Source organism: Coregonus lavaretus, assembly GCF_964263955.1.
Source record: "Coregonus lavaretus genome assembly, chromosome: 11".
Taxonomy (NCBI): domain Eukaryota; kingdom Metazoa; phylum Chordata; class Actinopteri; order Salmoniformes; family Salmonidae; genus Coregonus; species Coregonus lavaretus.
This window is the reverse complement of record NC_139998.1, coordinates 1,036,215-1,056,104: the sequence shown is the minus strand read 5'-3', so window position 1 is coordinate 1,056,104 and position 19,890 is coordinate 1,036,215. Positions and strand designations below refer to the sequence as shown.

General features: G+C 47.6%; 1 pseudogene across 1 annotated transcript; it reads left to right on the top strand.

The window, feature by feature from the left end:
* Window positions 1–353: 353 nt before the first annotated feature.
* LOC311137359 (tumor susceptibility gene 101 protein-like) lies at window positions 354–19,399 on the top strand (annotated as a pseudogene). Its single transcript has 5 exons — window positions 354–403; window positions 720–814; window positions 18,227–18,444; window positions 18,981–19,192; window positions 19,313–19,399. The product of its transcript is annotated as a tumor susceptibility gene 101 protein-like (transcript).
* Window positions 19,400–19,890: the final 491 nt, after the last annotated feature.

Sequence of the window (19,890 nt, the reverse complement as noted above, 5' to 3'; positions counted from 1 at the left end):
AAACATAAGATATTACAGTTTTTAATGTCCCGTTGGTAGGATATACGTGATCTTACTTTGTCTATTTTGTTTTCCAATGATTGTACATTGGCTAATAGGACTGATGGTAGAGGCAGATTACACACTCGCCGTCGGATCCTTACAAGGCACCCCGACCTATGTCCCCGATATCTCCATCTCTTTCTCATGCGAATGATGGGGATTTGGGGCTTGTCGGGTGTCTGAAGAAAATCCTTCGCATCTGACTCGTTAAAGAAAAAATCTTTGTCCAGTACGTGGTGAGTAATTGCTGTCCTGTGCGGTAACCGCTTGCGTGCGTTAACTCTCTTTCACTCTCTCTCGCTCCATACTACATGCCAGGTATGCCAGCGGTCTCCCTGTATGGACCAAACCCTAACCCTGGGTAATATGTGTGCTTGCCAGACTACAACTTCCTCCTCTAACACTCTGCCTCTCACAGCCTCTCGCTCTCAACAAACCAGTTCTGACATGTTTGTCTTTGAGCTTACGTAAGCAGCCCATCCACAGAGGCATGTCTGTCTAGTTGAATCCTCACACTCAATAAACCAATTAATGAAGTTGTTCCTTCTCTTACAGAGTCCCATATAGATCAAAAGCTGAAATTAGATTACATTAAGTTTTGATTAAAAGCATAGCTGTCTTTTGATGGGAGGATGGCTGTTGGTTGATGGATGAAATGTTTGTTGTTTTCTCTCCAGTGGCTATCCGGGGTACCAGTGCCCTGGCGGAAACTCGTATCCTGCCATGGCTGGCCCTACACACTACACTTCCTAGACTCCTGCCTCCACTGTGGGTATGTATCACACAGCACTGCCTTATGGGTATTGTACTTGAAGCTCAAGGCATGTCTAATTGAAGCTATTGATGTGTCAAAGGGCAAAATGCACAAACCCCTATGAGAAATAAAATGGTATTTGTCACATTTACATTTACATTTTAGTCATTTAGCAGACGCTCTTATCCAGAGCGACTTACAGGAGCAATTAGGGTTAAGTGCCTTGCTCAAGGGCACATTTACGTCATTTAGCAGACGCTCTTATCCAGAGCGACTTACAAATTGGTGCATTCACCCTATAGCCAGTGGGATAACCACTTTACTTTTTTTTTTTTTTTTGCGGGGGGGGGGGGGGGGGGGTAGAAGGGTAACTTTATCCTATGGTATTCCTTAAAGAGGTGGGGTTTCAAATGTCTCGGGAAGGTGGTGAGTGACTCCGCTGTCCTGGCGTCGTGAGGGAGCTTGTTCCACCATTGGGGTGCCAGAGCAGCGAACAGTTTTGACTGGGCTGAGCGGGAACTATGCTTCCGCAGAGGAAGGGGAGCCAGCAGGCCAGAGGTGGATGAACGCAATGCCCTCGTTTGGGTGTAGGGACTGATCAGAGTCTGAAGGTACGGAGGTGCCGTTCCCCTCACTGCTCCATAGGCAAGCACCATGGTCTTGTAACGGATGCGAGCTTCAACTGGAAGCCAGTGGAGTGTGCGGAGGAGGGGGGTGACGTGAGAGAACTTGGGAAGGTTGAACACCAGATGGGCTGCGGCATTCTGGATGAGTTGTAGGGGTTTAATGGCGCAGGCAGGGAGCCCAGCCAACAGCGAGTTGCAGTAATCCAGACGGGAGATGACAAGTGCCTGGATTAGGACCTGTGCTGCTTCCTGTGTAAGGCAGGGTCGTACTCTCCGAATGTTGTAGAGCATGAACCTGCAGGATCGGGTCACCGCCTTGATGTTAGCGGAGAACGACAGGGTGTTGTCCAGGGTCACGCCAAGGCTCTTCGCACTCTGGGAGGAGGACACAACGGAGTTGTCAACCGTGATGGCGAGATCATGGAACGGGCAGTCCTTCCCCGGGAGGAAGAGCAGCTCCGTCTTGCCAGGGTTCAGCTTGAGGTGGTGATCCGTCATCCATACTGATATGTCTGCCAGACATGCAGAGATGCGATTCGCCACCTGGTTATCAGAAGGGGGAAAGGAGAAGATTAGTTGTGTATCGTCAGCGTAGCAATGATAGGAGAGGCCATGTAAGGATATGACAGAGCCAAGTGACTTGGTGTATAGGGAGAAAAGGAGAGGGCCTAGAACTGAGCCCTGGGGGACACCAGTGGTGAGAGCACGTGGTGCGGAGACAGCTTCTCGCCACGCCACTTGGTAGGAGCGACCGGTCAGGTAGGACGCAATCCAGGAGTGAGCCGCGCCGGAGATGCCCAGCTCGGAGAGGGTGGAGAGGAGGATCTGATGGTTCACAGTATCAAAGGCAGCAGACAGGTCTAGAAGGACAAGAGCAGAGGAGAGAGAGTTAGCTTTAGCAGTGCGGAGAGCCTCCGTGACACAGAGAAGAGCAGTCTCAGTTGAATGACCAGTCCTGAAACCTGACTGGTTTGGATCAAGAAGGTCATTCTGAGAGAGATAGCAAGAGAGTTGGCTAAAGACGGCACAATCAATAGTTTTGGAAAGAAAAGAAAGAAGGGATACTGGTCTGTAGTTGTTGACATCAGTGGGATCGAGTGTTGGTTTTTTGAGAAGGGGTGCAACTCTCGCTCTCTTGAAGACGGAAGGGACATAGCCAGCGGTCAAGGATGAGTTGATCAGCGAGGTGAGGTAGGGGAGAAGGTCACCGGAGATGGTCTGGAGAAGAGAGGAGGGGATGGGGTCAGGCGGGCAGGTTGTTGGGCGGCCTGCAGTCACTAGTCGCAAGATTTTATCTGGAGAGAGAGGGGAGAAAGAAGTCAAAGCATAGGGTAGGGCAGTGTGAGCAGGACCAGCAGTGTCATTAGACTTAACAAACGAGGATCGGATGTCGTCAACCTTCTTTTCAAAGTGGTTGACGAAGTCATCCACAGAGAGGGGGGGGGGGGGGGGGGAGGATTCAGCAGTGAGGAGAATGTGGCAAAGAGCTTCCTAGGGTTAGAGGCAGATGCTTGGAATTTAGAGTGGTAGAAAGTGGCCTTAGCAGCAGAAACAGATGAAGAGAATGTAGAGAGGAGGGAGTGAAAAGATGCCAGGTCGGCAGGGAGTTTAGTTTTCTTCCATTTCCGCTCAGCTGCCCGGAGCTCTGTTCTGTGAGCTCGCAATGAGTCATCAAGCCACGGAGCTGGAGGGGAGGACCGAGCCGGCCGGGAGGATAGGGGACACAGGGAGTCAAAGGATGCAGAAAGGGAGGAGAGGAGGGTTGAGGAGGCAGAATCAGGAGATTGGAGGGAGAAGGATTGAGCAGAGGGAAGAGATGATAGGATGGAAGAGGAGAGAGTAGTGGGAGAGAGAGAGCGAAGGTTGCGGCGGCGCGTTACCATCTGTGTAGGGGCAGAGTGAGTAGTGTTGGAGGAGAGCAAGAGAGAAAAGGATACAAAGTAGTGGTCGGAGACATGGAGGGTAGTTGCAGTGAGATTAGTAGAAGAGCAACATCTAGTAAAGATGAAGTCAAGCGTATTGCCTGCCTTGTGAGTAGGGGGGGACGGTGAGAGGGTGAGGTCAAAAGAGGAGAGGAGTGGAAAGAAGGAGGCAGAGAGAAATGAGTCAAATGTAGATGTAGGGAGGTTGAAATCCCCCAAAACTGTGAAGGGTGAGCCATCCTCAGGAAAGGAACTTATCAAGGCGTCAAGCTCATTGATGAACTCTCCAAGGGAACCTGGAGGGCGATAGATGACAAGGATATTAAGCTTAAATGGGCTAGTGACTGTGACAGCATGGAATTCAAATGAGGAGAAAGACAGATGGGTTAGGGGAAGAATTGAGAATGACCACTTGGGAGAGATGAGGATTCCTGTGCCACCACCCCTCTGACCAGATGCTCTCGGGGTATGCGAGAACACATGGTCAGACGAGGAGAGAGCAGTAGGAGTAGCAGTGTTTTCAGTGGTAATCCATGTTTCCGTCAGCGCCAGGAAGTCGAGGGACTGGAGGGTAGCATAGGCTGGGATGAAGTCAGCCTTGTTGGCAGCAGAACGGCAGTTCCAGAGGCTGCCTGAGACCTGGAACTCCAGGTGTGTGGTGCGTGCAGGGACCACCAGGTTAGAGAGGCAGCAGCCACGCGGTGTGAGGCGTTTGTGTAGCCTGTGCGGAGAGGAGAGAACAGGGATAGGCAGAGGCATAGTTGACAGGCTGTAGCAGATGGCTACAATAATGCAGAGGAGATCGGAATGAAATGAACTAAACATCTGGGAAAGGAGAGAGCAGGGCCTCCCTCACCAAAAAAAAATATAACTCTCCCAACTTCCACCTCAGAAACTATAATTGTTTCACTGAACCACCCGAATAAAACTCTCCCAACTTCCACTTTAGAAATTAGAATTGTTGTAAACTACAGCGGTTCAATGTTTCAAGGAATGGACTCAACTTACTTTATTCAGCTAGCTAACTATGACGCCATAGCTAACTAGCATGCTAGCATCCAATAACACACAGTTTAGCACCAATACTTGGTTACAACAAACTACCAATAGTGTGTTAACACACTAAACAGATAATTAGTGTCCGTGTCTAGTTCTTTCATAACGCAGCAATAATTAAACGTTGCTTTGTAAACAACAGGTGTAGACTAAAAGTGAAATGCTTACTTATGGGCCCTTCCCAACAATGCAGAGAGAAAGAAAATAGAAAAGTAAAACATGTAATAATAAGTACACAATGAGTAACAATAATTTGTCTATATACACAGGGTACTAGTACCGAGTCGATGTGCACGGGTACGAGGTAATTGAGGTAGATATGTATGTATAATTAGGAATAAAGTGACATATTAGAAACGGTAGCAGCAGCGTATGTGATGAGGCACATAGTCCGGGTAGCTATTTGGTTAACTATTTAACTAACTATTTAGCAGTCCTATGGCTTGGGAGTAGAAGCTGTTCAGGGTCCTGTTGATTCCAGACTTGGTGCATCGGTACTGCTTGCTGTGAGGTAGAGAGAACAGTCTGACTTGGGTGGCTGGAGCACAAAGGTTTTCTATACCCAATATTGGACACATTTATACTGCCTTGTATGCCAATGTTTCATATGATCAATATTAAATGTTCTGCATGCCATTGTATCTAAACATGCATATTTCAACCTACAACATTGTAATCTTTCAGAAGTTACATTACCTTTGTTCAAATACGTATCATACAACCAATGACCAATATACAGTAGCACAATAATTAATAGGTCAAATGTAGACACCACACACTGTCCTGGGTCTCTGCTTTAATCGATGAAGACCTATCCAAAGTTATAATAATTAGACCAAAAATATCTAAAATAAATAATCATTAGACAAGCATTGTTATCACCTAACTAAGGACCAGTCCACGTGAACTCTGGATCTACTGACTGCCATTCTGTTGACCTTTCATTGACCCTGACCTTTAACCTTCTGGCTGGGGTCTGTTCCCCTCCCTCTGTGATCTCACTGGAGTGCCGGGCTGCCTCAGAAAGGTCATCTCTGTAATCAGAGTAGGTTGACCGAAAGGTCAAGGGATGTGGTGGTCCCACACCCCTCAGGACACTGAGCTATATTTAACCTCTGGGAAGACACTTACATTTTACCCCTTAAGCACTGCGCTAGTATCAGTCTACATATAAACATAACTATGAAGAGGGGGAATTTTACATGTTAAAACTGACTCCAGATCAGCTTAATGGAAATGTAATCCTACTCTTATATTTAGGCCAGGGGTAGAGGGGAGGAGAGGAGTAGAGGGGTGGAAGCGGATAAGGGTCACCATGCGAATAACCATGACATTCACGTTGCTGACTCCAGCCCGCTAGTTCAGATACTGTACAGACAGTACAGAGCAATTGCCTTGACTCTAGGCATTCCCCCATCCCAGTAGATCTCCACTATCTCTGCTGGTGATTTTAGTAATTTATGCCCCCCCCCCCCCACCACCCCACAACTTAAGTCAGTTTTCATATTTACAGTTGAAGTCGGAAGTTTACATTCACCTTAGCCAAATACATTTATACTCAGTTTTTCACAATTCCTGACATTTAACCCTTGTAAATATTCCCTGTCTTAGGTCAGTTAGGATCACCACTTTATTTTAAGAATGTGAAATGTCAGAATAATAGTAGAGAGAATGATTTATTTCAGCTTTTATTTCCCAGATGGTCAGAAGTGTACATACATTCAATTAGTATTTGGTAGCATTGCCTTTAAATTGTTTAACTTTGGTCTAACGTTTCGGGTAGCCTTCCACAAGCTTCCCACAATAAGTTGGGTGAATTCTGGCCCATTCCTCCTGACAGAGCTGGTGTAACTGAGTCAGGTTTGTAGGCCTCCTTGCTCGCACACACGTTTTCAGTTCTGCCCACACATTTTCTATAGGGTTGAGGTCAGGGCTTTGTGATGGCCACTCCAATACCTTGACTTTGTTGTCCTTAAGCCATTTTGCCACAACTTTGGAAGTAAGCTTGGGGTCATTGTCCATTTGGAAGACCCATTTGCGACCAAGCTTTAACTTCCTGACTGATGTCTTGAGATGTTGCTTCAATATATCCACATAATTTTCCTTCCTCATGATGCCATCTATTTTGTGAAATGCACCAGTCCCTCCTGCAGCAAAACACCCCCACAGCATGATGCTGCAACCTCCGTGCTTCACGGTTGGGATGGTGTTCTTCGGCTTGCAAGCCAACCCCATTTATCCTCCAAACATAACGATGGTCATTATGGCCAAACAGTTCTATTTTTGTTTCATCAGACCAGAGGACATTTCTCCAAAAAGCACGATCTTTGTCCCCATGTGAAGATGCAAACCGTAGTCTGGCTTTTCTCCGGTGGTTTTGGAGCAGTGGCTTCTTCCTTGCTGCACGGCCTTTCAGGTTATGGCAATATAGGACTCGTTTTACTGTGGATATAGATACTTTTGTACCTCTTTCCTCCAGCATCTTCACAAGGTCCTTTGCTGTTGTTCTGGGATTGATTTGCACTTTTCGCACCAAAGTACGTTCATCTCTAGGAGACAGAACGCGTCTCCTTCCTAGGCGGTATGACAGCTGCGTGGTCCCATGGTGTTTATACTTGCGTACTATTATTTGTACAGATGAACGTGGTACCTTCAGGCATTTGGACATTTGGCTCCCATGGATGAACCAGACTTGTGGAGGTCTACAATCTTTTATCTGAGGTCTTGGCTGATTTATTTTGATTTTCCCATGATGTCAAGCAAAGAGGCACTGAGTTTGAAGGTAGGCCTTGAAATACATCCACAAGTACACCTCCAATTGACTCAAATGATGCCAATTAGCCTATCAGAAGCTTCTAAAGGCATGACATCATTTTCTGGAATTTTCCAAACAGTTTAAAGGCACAGTCAATTTAGTGTATGTAAACTTCTGACCCACTGGAATTGCGATACAGTGAATTATAAGTAAAATAATTTGTCTGTTAAATATTGTTGGAAAAATTACTTTTGTTATGCACAAAGTATATGTCCTAACCGACTTGCCAAAACTATAGTTTGTTAACAAGAAATTTGTGGAGTGGTTGAAAAACGAGTTTTAAAGACTCCAACCTAAGTGTATGTAAACTTCCGACTTCAACTGTATGTTGTAATTTAGTAAGTATGAGACTGTTAGGTGGAATACTATGACACTGTTACTTCTGTGAAGAAAATAACCTCCCTACACTTCAATGGCTGACCATCACCGGTAGTCCTTGTGCAGTTCTAGGTAGCCCCTACCAAAGCTGGTCTCATAGACTAGACATAACATAGTAAATTAAAATCCGGGAAGCTCAACTTAGTATGATATGTACATTTACATTTACATTTTAGAAGGGTGGGTGGGCGGACGTATAACGCGAACATCCAGGAACCCAAAGGTTGCGTGTTTGAATCTCATCATGGACAACTTTAGCATTTTAGCAACTTTGCAACTACTTGCTACTTTGGAACTACATCACTTAGCATGTTAGCTATACTTAACAATTTAACCTAAATGTTAGCCACAACAACTTGGAATTCGTAACATATCATACGAAATGGATGATGGACATCCATAAATGAATACATAATATGTAGGGACGTAACGATTCACCGATACGCATCGGCCCCCGATTCAAATGTTTAAGATAGAAATGCACTCCAAATTATCCAAATGTAGCATGCATCAGTGAGAAAATTGATTCAAACATTACGAATTGCCAGTTACTAACATTTTTTTCTCATATTAAAATGTATGAGAACTGATGAGTCCTCTCCTTCAGTGTCTGATAGTGGTAGTGGGGTGGTAAATGCCTAGTCTCCCTTATGGCTCAGCTCAGGTGCTTACATAACACATACACCATAGACATACAGTGCCTTCAGAAAGTATTCACACCCCTTGACTTTTTCAAGGCATTTTGTTGTGTTACAGCCTGAATTTTAAATGGATTAAATCGAGATTGTATCACTGGCTTGCTTACACAGCATACCCCATAACGTCAAAGTGGAATTGTGTATTTAAAAAAAAAATCTTGAGTGTAAGTAAGTTCAGAAGTAAATATGTGCTTAACAAGTCACATAATAAGTTAAATGGAGTCACTCTGTGTGCAATAATAGAGTTTAACATGATTTTTGAATGACTACCTCATCTCTGTACCCCACACATACAACTATCTGTAAGATCCCTCAGCCGAGCAGTGAATTTCAAACACAGATTCAACCAGAAAGACCAGTTCCAATGCCTCGCAGAGAAGGGTGTCATGTAAAAATCTTCCCAGCGTGAAATAGTTCCCAATCATTCTGATCGTGTTCTTATAGTTACGTCATATTATAACATTTCTCCCGGCGTGAAAATGTTCCCAGTTCAATAATTGCACGTGCATCTCTTTATGTGGATGGCTGAGCTTGTGTGGATGGCTACCTCTCACACCCTCCCTCAACCTCAAAAAACGAGTCTGTGCTTCACACATCTGCCAATCAATGGTGGCCAGGAGTATTGACACTGACCAATCAGAAGCTTGTTGAGGCTTGAGGTCAGCATATAAACACCCAGACTCGCGCATCAAAGTGCTGAGGGTTGATGTGAGAAGAGATTTTTTTTCGATTGCAAAGACTTGGGCGCTTCTTTTTCGATTGACAGTGCATATATTTGTTAGTTAGTTAGATAGCTAAATCAAGGGCGAGGGAGGGTGTGAGAGGAACATCCGCACGAGCTCAGCCATCCACATAAAGTGACGCACGTTCAATTATTGAACTGGTAACATTTTCCCGCTTTGAGAAATGTTACAACATGACGTCACAATCACAACACAATCAGAACGATTTGGAACTATTTCATGCTGGGAAGATTTTTACATTACAAAGAGCACCTATTGGTAGATGGGTAACATTTTTAAATAAAGCAGACATTGAATATCCCTTTGAGCATGGTGAAGTTATTAATTACACTTTGGATGGTGTATCAATACACCCAGTCACTACAAAGATAAAGGCATCCTTCCTAACTCAGTTGCCGGAGAGGAAGGAAATCGCCATTGAGGAAGGCGACTTTAAAACAGGCCAATGGCGACTTTAAAACAGTTACAAATGTTAATGGCTGTGATAGGAGAACTGAGGATGGATCAGCAACATTATATTAACCTAATTGACAGATTGAAAAGAAGGAAGCCTGTACAGAATAAAAAATATTGCATTTTTCCTTGTTGGGACCGGTGAAATGTCTCCACTTGTCCAAATTTTCTTTGTTTTACTATCCTTGTGAGAACTTCTGTGTAACGACAAACACACTGTGACGAGGTGTGAAAGAAGGAGTCAGGCGCAGGAGGTAAAATACCGAAGTCCAGAGTTTAATCCGTTTGCATAAATCAAACGCCCCAAGCGTCAAACAAAACTGTAGAAGGGAAAACATCAACCTTGGCAATAACACAGAGAATAGCTCAACCAAGCTACATGCTCTCACAACAAAACAATCACTCACAAAGACAAGGGGAACAGAGGGAACACTTATACACATACAGTGAGGGAAAAAAGTATTTGATCCCCTGCTGATTTTGTACGTTTGCCCACTAACACAGAAATTATCAGTCTCTGTAGCTCAGCTGGTAGAGCACGGCGCTTGTAACGCCAAGGCAGTGGGTTCAATCCCCGGGACCACCCATACACAAAAAAATAAACATGTATGCACGCATGACTGTAAGTCGCTTTGGATAAAAGCGTCTGCTAAATGGCATATTATTATTATTATTATTATTATTAATGGTAGGTTTATTTGAACAGTGAGAGACAGAATAACAATACAAAAATCCTGAAAAACCCATGTCAAAAATGTTATAAATTGATTTGAGGGAAATAAGTATTTGACCCCCTCTCAATCAGACAGATTTCTGGCTCCCAGGTGTCTTTTATACAGGTAACGAGCTGAGATTAGGAGCACACGCTTAAAGGGAGTGCTCCTAATCTCAGCTTGTTACCTGTATAAAAGACACCTGTCCACAGAAGCAATCAATCAATCAGATTCCAAACTCTCCACCATGGCCAAGACCAAAGAGCTCACCAAGGATGTCAGGGACAAGATTGTAGACCTACACAAGGCTGGAATTGGCTACATGACCATCGCCAAGAAGCTTGGTGAGAAGGTGACAACAGTTGGTGCGATTATTCGCAAATGGAAGAAACATAAAAGACCTGTCAATCTCCCTCAGCCTGGGGCTCCATGCAAGATCTCACCTCGTGGAGTTGCAATGATCATGAGAACGGTGAGGAATCAGCCCAGAACTACATGGGAGGATCTTATCAATGATCTCAAGGCAGCTGGGACCATAGTCACCAAGAAAACAATTGGTAACACACTACGCCGTGAAGAACTGAAATCCTGCAGTGCCCGCAAGGTCCCCCTGCTCAAGAAAGCACATATACAGGGCCGTCTGAAGTATGCCAATGAACATCTGAATGATTCAGAGGAGAACTGGGTGAAAGTGTTGTGGTCAGATGAGACCAAAATCGAGCTCTTTGGCATCAACACAACTCGCCATGTTTGGAGGAGGAGGAATGCTGCCTATGACACCAAGAACAACATCCCCACTGTCAAACATGGAGGTGGAAACATTATGCTTTGGTGGTGTTTTTCTGCTAAGGGGACAGGACAACTTCACCACATCAAAGGGACAATGGACGGGGCCATGTACCGTCAAATCTTGGGTGAGAACCTCCTTCCCTCAGCAAGGGCATTGAAAATGGGTCGTGGATAGGTATTCCAGCATGACAGTGACCCAAAACACACAGCCAAGGCAACAAAGGAGTGGCTCAAGAAGAAACCCATTAAGGTCCTGGAGTGGCCTAGCCCGTCTCCAGACCTTAATCCCATAGAAAATCTGTGGAGGGAGCTGAAGGTCCGAGTTGCCAAACGTCAGCCTCGAAACCTTAATGACTTGGAGAAGATCTGCAAAGAGGAGTGGAACAAAATCCCTCCTGAGATGTGTGCAAACCTGGTGGCCAACTACAAGAAACGTCTGACCTCTGTGATTGCCAACAAGGGTTTTGCCACCAAGTCATGTTTTGCAGAGGGGTCAAATACTTATTTCCCTCATTAAAATGCAAATCAATTTATAAAAAATTTTACATGCGTTTTTCAGAATTTTTTTGTTGTTATTCTGTCTCTCACTGTTCAAATAAACCTACCATTTAAAATTATAGACTGATCATGTCTTTGACAGTGAGCAAATGTACAAAATCAGCAGGGGATCAAATACTTTTTTCCCTCACTTTACTAAATAGGGGAATGAGCACCAGGTGTGTTTGATTGACAAGACATGACAAGTGGAGTGATGAGAATGTGATCGGCAGTAGCTAGTACTCCGGTGATGACGAACGCCGAAGCCTGCCCGAACCAGTAGGGGGGGGGCAGCCTCGGCGGAAGTCGTGACAGTACCCCCCCCCACCCCCGACGCGCGGCTCCAGCAGTGTGTTGACCCCGGCCTCAGGGACGGCCAGGAGGATGTGGAGCAGGGTGAGTCGGATGGCGATGGTGGAAATCCCTCAACATGGAGGGATCGAGGATGTTCCGCCTTGGGACCCAGCACCGTTCCTCCGGACCGTACACCTCCCACTCCACGAGATACTGAAGGCCCCCCACCAGATGCCTCGAATCCAGGATGGAACGGACCGAGTACGCCAGGGCCCCCTCAATGTACAGAGGAGGTGGAGGAACCTCCCGTACCTCAGACTCCTGGAGCGGACCAGCTACCGGCCTGAGGAGAGACACATGAAACAAGGGTTTAATACGGTAATCAGGAGGGAGTAACAACCCGTATGTCACCTCGTGTATTCTCGTCAGGACTTTAAACGGTCCCACAAACCGCGGGCTCAGCTTCCGGCAGGGCAGGCGGAGGGGCAGATTCCGGTTCGAGAGCCAGACCAGATCCCCCGGTACGAACACTGGGGCCTCCCTGCGGTGGCGGTCAGCGTTGGCCTTCTGACGACGCTCGGCGCGCTGGAGGCGAACATGGGCAGCGTCCCAAGTCTCCTCCGTGTGCCGAAACCAGTCATCCACTGCGGGAGCCTTGGTCTGGCTCTGGTGCCACGGTGCCAGGACCGGTTGGTAACCCAAAACACATTGGAAGGGTGTTAGGTTAGTGGAGGTGTGGCGGAGAGTTCTGAGCATATTCTGCCCATGGCAGGAACACCGACCACTCCCCCGGCCGGTCCTGACACTAGGTCCGCAGGAACCTACCCACATCTTGATTCACCCTTTCCACCTGCCCATTGCTCATGGGGTGAAACCCAGAGGTCAGGCTAATCGAGACCCCCATACGTTCCATGAACGCCTTCCAGACTCTAGACGTGAACTGGGGACCTCGGTCGGACACTATATCCTCTGGTACCCCGTAGTGCCGGAAGACGAGTAAATAAAGCCTCTGCAGTTTGTAGTGCCATGGGGAGACCAGGCAGAGGAAGGAGGCCGCAGGACTTTGAAAAGCGGTCCACAACGACCAGGATAGTGGTGTTACCTTGGGAGGGGGAAGATCAGTGAGAAAGTCAATACTCAGGTGAGACCATGGTCGTTGTGGAACTGGTAAAGGTGGTAGCTTACCCGCTGGAAGGTGCCTAGGTGCTTACTCTGGGCGCACACTGAGCATGAGGAAACATACACCCTCACGTCCTTAGCCAAGGTAGGCCAACAGTACTTCTCGGTCAGGCATCGCATTGTACGACCGATAACTGAATGACCAGAGGAGGGTGACGTGTGTGCCCAGTAGATCAGACGATCACGGATAAGCGCAGGCACGTACTGCAACCCAGCTGGACACTGCGGTGGAGATGGATCTGTGCATAATGCCTGCGCTATATCTGCATCCATCGCCCATACTACCGGCGCCACAATGCATGAGGCCGGGAGTATGGGGGTGTCTTCTGTGTCATTCAGCCAAGACAGTGCATCTGCCTTCACGTTCTTCATACCCGGAATGTATGAGAGTGTGAAATCAAACCGGGTGAAGAAGAGGGCCCACCTGGCCTGGCGAGGATTCAGCCTCCTCGCTGCCCGAATGTACTCCATGTTACGGTGGTCTGTCCAGACGAGGAAAGGGTGTTTTGCCCCTTCGAGCCAATGTTTCCACCCCGTCAAAGCTCGGACAACAGCCAGCAGCTCCCGATCACCAACTCCGTAGTTCTGCTCTGCCGAGCTGAGCTTCTTAGAAAAGAAGGCACAGGGGCGGAGCTTGGGTGGTGTGCCCGAGCGTTGGGATAAGACAGCTCCTATCCCTACCTCGGACCCATCGACCTCCAATACGAACGGTAGCGATGGATCGGGGTGAGCAAGTACCGGGACTGAGGTGACAGACCCCGCAATCTACTGAATGCCAAATCAGCCTCAGCAGACCAGCGGAGCCGGAACGGCCCACCCTTCAACAAGGAGGTAATGGGAGGTGCGACCTTGCCAAAGCCCTGAATAAACCTTCGATAGTAGTTGGCAAAGCCAAGGAAGCGCTGCACCTCCTTTACTGTGGTTGGAGTCGGCCAATTACGCACGGCTGCAATGCGGTCTCCCTCCATCTCCACACCTGTGGTGGTAATGCGATATCTGAGGAAGGAGATTGACTACTGGAAAAACTCACACTTCTCTGCCTTGGCATTAAGCTCATTTTGCATCAGTCGGACCAGTACTTTGCGAACCATGGACACATGCTCGGTGCACGTAGCGGAATACATCAGGATGTCATCGATGTAGACCAACACACCGCGACCAAGCATGTCCCGAAACACCTCGTTCACAAAGGGACTGGAAAACGGATGGAGCATTCATCAAACCGTAGGGCATCACCAGGTATTCATAATAGCCTGAGGTTTGGCTGAATGCTGTTTTCCACTCATCCCCTTCCCGAATACGCACCAGGTTGTAGGCACTCCTGAGGTCTAATTTGGTGAAACAACGGGCCCCATGCATTGACTCAATCACTGAAGGAATGAGTGGAAGAGGATAACGAAATCGTACCGTGACATTATTCAGTGGTCGATAATCAATGCACGGGCGTAAACCGCCATCTTTCTTCTTCACAAAGATGAAACTCGAGGAGGTAGGTGAAGTGGATGGACGTATATACCCCTGGCGCAGGGACTCGGTGACGTATATTTCCATAGCCTCCGTTTCAGCCTGCGACAGGGGATACACATGACTCCTGGGAGGTACAGCTACCCAAAGGTTTATCGCGCAATCCCCCTCCCGATGAGGTGGTAATTTAGTCGCCTGCGTCTTGGAAAACGCGAGCGCTAGATCATGGTATTCGGGGGGAATGCGCACGGTGGGGGTACCGTCTGGACTCCACCGTGGTCGCACCAATGGAAACACCTAGACACCTACCCGGACACTCACACGACCATCCCATAAGAACCCTCTGCGGCCATGAGAAATTGGGGTTGTGAAGGGCTAACCATGGGATACCCAAGACTACAGGGTAAGCAGGAGACTCAATGATCATAAAGGTGATCTGCTCAACATGTGTCTCCTGCGTAATAATGGTGACTGGTACAGTAACTTCCTTAACCAACCCGGACCCTAATGGTCGACTATCTAGTGCTCTAATGGGGAGTGGAATGGTTAGGGGAACCAATGAAAAGCCTTGACGGTGTGCAAATGCCCTGTCCATAAAATTCCTGGCTGCCCCTGAATCAACTAGTGCCTTACACTGTGAACCTACCAATTTATCTGGAAAGGAGATAGATAAAGTACAGTGTGCCGCAAAGGGCTCTGAACATGTTTGGGTGTTCGTTACCTGGGGTGATGCATGAGTACCCTGCCTACCGCCTCCAGACCAAAAGAATGTTGACTCTGACGTGAGGTGGATTGTCCCTTCGTGCCACCAGAGTGGCACTGTCGCTGTCCTCCTGCGCTCTCTCGACAGGTGGCTCCCCACAGCTCCATCTGCTCGGTGTCAGAGTCGTCCGGAGTGGGAACGTGCAGACCCCTACCAGGACGTCCTCTGGCTGCTAGCATATTGTCCAGCCGGATGGCCATGTCCACCAGTTGGGAGAATGATAGCATGGCATCCCGGCAGGCTAGCTCCCGTCGGACGTCCTCCCTTAGGTGCCACCGGAAATGGTCTATCAGGGTCCACGTATACCTCTGAGTCCAGGTAGCCCTACGAGCTGAGCTTCTTAGAAAAGAAGGCACAGGGGCGGAGCTTGGGTGGTGTGCCCGAGCGTTGGGATAAGACAGCTCCTATCCCTACCTCGGACGCATCGACCTCCACTACGAACGGTAGTGATGGATCGGGGTGAGCAAGTACCGGGACTGAGGTGACAGACCCCGCAATCTACTGAATGCCAAATCAGCCTCAGCAGACCAGCGGAGCCGGGACGGCCCACCCTTCAACAAGGAGGTAATGGGAGGTGCGACCTTGCCAAAGCCCTGAATAAACCTTCGATAGTAGTTGGCAAAGCCAAGGAAGCGCTGCACCTCCTTTACTGTGGTTGGAGTCGGCCAATTACGCACGGCTGCAATGCGGTCTCCCTCCATCTCCACACCTGTGGTGGTAATGCGATATCTGAGGAAGGAGATTGACTACTGGAAAAACTCACACTTCTCTGCCTTGGCATTAAGCTCATTTTGCATCAGTCGGACCAGTACTTTGCGAACCATGGACACATGCTCGGTGCACGTAGCGGAATACATCAGGATGTCATCGATGTAGACCAACACACCGCGACCAAGCATGTCCCGAAACACCTCGTTCACAAAGGGACTGGAAAACGGATGGAGGATTCATCAAACCGTAGGGCATCACCAGGTATTCATAATAGCCTGAGGTTTGGCTGAATGCTGTTTTCCACTCATCCCCTTCCCGAATACGCACCAGGTTGTAGGCACTCTTGAGGTCTAATTTGGTGAAACAACAGGCCCCATGCATTGACTCAATCACTGAAGGAATGAGTGGAAGAGGATAACGAAATCGTACCGTCACATTATTCAGTGGTCGATAATCAATGCACGGGCGTAAACCGCCATCTTTCTTCTTCACAAAGATGAAACTCGAGGAGGTAGGTGAAGTGGATGGACGTATATACCCCTGGCGCAGGGACTCGGTGACGTATATTTCCATAGCCTCCGTTTCAGCCTGCGACAGGGGATACACATGACTCCTGGGAGGTACAGCTACCCAAAGGTTTATCGCGCAATCCCCCTCCCGATGAGGTGGTAATTTAGTCGCCTGCGTCTTGGAAAACGCGAGCGCTAGATCATGGTATTCGGGGGGAATGCGCACGGTGGGGGTACCGTCTGGACTCCACCGTGGTCGCACCAATGGAAACACCTAGACACCTACCCGGACACTCACACGACCATCCCATAAGAACCCTCTGCGGCCATGAGAAATTGGGGTTGTGAAGGGCTAACCATGGGATACCCAAGACTACAGGGTAAGCAGGAGACTCAATGATCATAAAGGTGATCTGCTCAACATGTGTCTCCTGCGTAATAATGGTGACTGGTACAGTAACTTCCTTAACCAACCCGGACCCTAATGGTCGACTATCTAGTGCTCTAATTAGGAGTGGAATGGTTAGGGGAACCAATGAAAAGCCTTGACGGTGTGCAAATGCCCTGTCCATAAAATTCCTGGCTGCCCCTGAATCAACTAGTGCCTTACACTGTGAACCTACCAAGTTATCTGGAAAGGAGATAGATAAAGTACAGTGTGCCGCAAAGGGCTCTGAACATGTTTGGGTGTTCGTTACCTGGGGTGATGCATGAGTACCCTGCCTACCGCCTCCAGACCCAAAATAATGTTGACTCTGACGTGAGGTGGATTGTCCCTTCGTGCCACCAGAGTGGCACTGTCGCTGTCCTCCTGCGCTCTCTCGACAGGTGGCTCCCCCCAGCTCCATCTGCTCGGGGTCAGAGTCGTCCGGAGTGGGAACGTGCAGACCCCTACCAGGACGTCCTCTGGCTGCTAGCATATTGTCCAGCCGGATGGCCATGTCCACCAGTTGGGAGAATGATAGCATGGCATCCCGGCAGGCTAGCTCCCGTCGGACGTCCTCCCTTAGGTGCCACCGGAAATGGTCTATCAGGGTCCACGTCTACCTCTGAGTCCAGGTAGCCCTACCTGGTGGTGGCTATCTGTGGCAGTCTTTCCTGATCGTCATCCATCAGTGATGGCTTTCAACCTTGAGCCAATCAGAGCGCGAGGGCCCTTTTCCCATGCAAAAATGTAAGTGAAACTTAAGAAATGCAAATAAGCTGTCGGTTGTAGCCTGGACAGTGTGTCATTTAACAAAAATTCCTGCCAACTGTCAGCCAAACCATGTCAGTGGCTGACTGGAGCCCAGTCATTTTAGGTTAATAGCAACACAATAACATGAACAGAGACTCATACCATTGAAACATGTTTTTCAACTTTCTCTATCAGTTTAACTGTATCTCAAATGTTGTTAGGGTCATTCCATTCGCATTTGAGAATTGAACTCCGATAAGGCATTGCAACTTCTTCAGCTGTTATGTTTGTTATGTCTGAAATCCTAATGGTCACATACGAACACAAACAAGGACACTATGTGCTTCAAGGATTGGAAATGTGGAAAAGCAAATGCCTTTAGCCTGTGGCACTATTGATTAGGAACAGTTTGTAGTGTATGGCCTTGCTAGTTTCTTCCTCTCCTCTCTTTCCCCAACCCCATGCCCCTCTCCTCCTCTCCGTTTTCCTCTCACATCTCTCCCTCACTGCTGTGTAGTGTTTTAATTTTGAATTGGCATTTGAATTCACCATGTAAATAAGTTAAATTGAGCCAATACAGGCTGCTCTCCTCCTCTCCTCCAGGCCCCAATAGGAATGGCACCAGAGGTGAGGAGAACATCGACGTGTCGCTGATCTCGGCGGTGAGTGACAAGCTTTGCTGGAGGATGAAGGAGGAGATGGACCGGGAGCAGGCCGAGCTGGACGCATTGAAGAGGACAGAGGAGGACCTGAAGAAGGGACACCACAAGCTGGACGAAATGATCTCGCGGCTAGACCAGGATGTGCTGAGGAGGAATATAGTGATATATTAGTTACATTTCTCTCCTATTCTGACTGTCTATATTTTGTCTTTTCTTTCTCATTTACTCTAGGTCCTTTTCTAATCCCCCCACTCTCCTCTCTCTCTCTTTCTTTCGCTCACTCTGGTTCTGTCTCTTCTCACTCTCTTCCCTCTTTCATTCCCTCTATGCTCATTCTCTTATTCTCTCTTTCTCCTTCTAACTATTATTCCGCTCATAGAAATAGAATTCTAGGATTCCTCCTCTCGTCTCTCTTCAACCCAGTTCCGTCAAGTATTACCTGTAGCTCCCCCAGTTCTATCAAGTATTACCTGTCCTCAGAGCTTTATGAATTATGTTTGGTGGACAAGAACTTTGTGTGTGTTCTGTTCATGTGTTTATGACTCTTAGGCTACGTTTAGACAGGCAGCCCGATTCTGATCTTTTTTTCACTCACTTGACTTTTGACCAATCAGATCAGCTCTGAACAATATCTGGTGTGAAAAGATCTGATATGATTGGTCAAACGACCAATTAGTCGGAAAAAAAGGAACAACGACCTACTGAAGCGTAAGGATGAGGCGCTGGAGAAGATAGAGGACCATTTGGAGAACAACGACATCGATGAAGTCATCGTGCCTATGGCCCCGCTCTACAAGCAGATCCTCAAACTGTATGCCGAGGAGACCGCCATTGAGGACCCCATCTTCTACCTGGGAGAGCCACGGTGCCGCGGGGTCATAGACCTGGAGCACACATGCAGACACGCGTGGACACATACACATGCAAACACATGCAAACACACACACAAAGGTACACAATAGCTGGCACACTCACTCCCACACACACACCACTCCCTAAAGATCTCCCTCTCTCTCTCCTGTTACAGCATGTGCGTCTGCTCTCCCGAAAGTAGTTCCAGCTGCGAGCCCTCATGCAGAAAGCTCACCAGACCGCTGGCCTCAGTGACCTCTAATGACCCCACATTCACACACAAACACTCCCCCTTTCTCCCAGTCTCTCCCTTTGTACAGATCCTCCCGTCTCTCTCGCTCTCTCTTGGTCTGTCCTCTCCTCTCTTTGAAATAGTGCAGTTCCGCCTTTGGGTATTTTTCTCCTGAAACTGATTTTCTCCTGAAACTGACCATTAAGTGAAATCTACGCCTAATTCCTAAAACTGTATAAAAAGAGCTATCATGTTTTGTTTACATTTGATTCAAACATCCCCCAAACATGCATTTAGTTAGTTAACCAATGTGGAAAATATGCAGTTTGATATGGAAGCAAATTACTGCCCATGTTAATTTTTGCAGTTTAAAATTAATAATGGCAGCCATATGCTTCCATAATCACAATGTTGTGAGAGGTACAATTGAAGTCGGAAGTTTACATACACTTAGGTTGGAGTCAATAAAACTATTTTTTCAACCACTCCACAAATGTCTTGTTAACAAACTATAGTTTTGG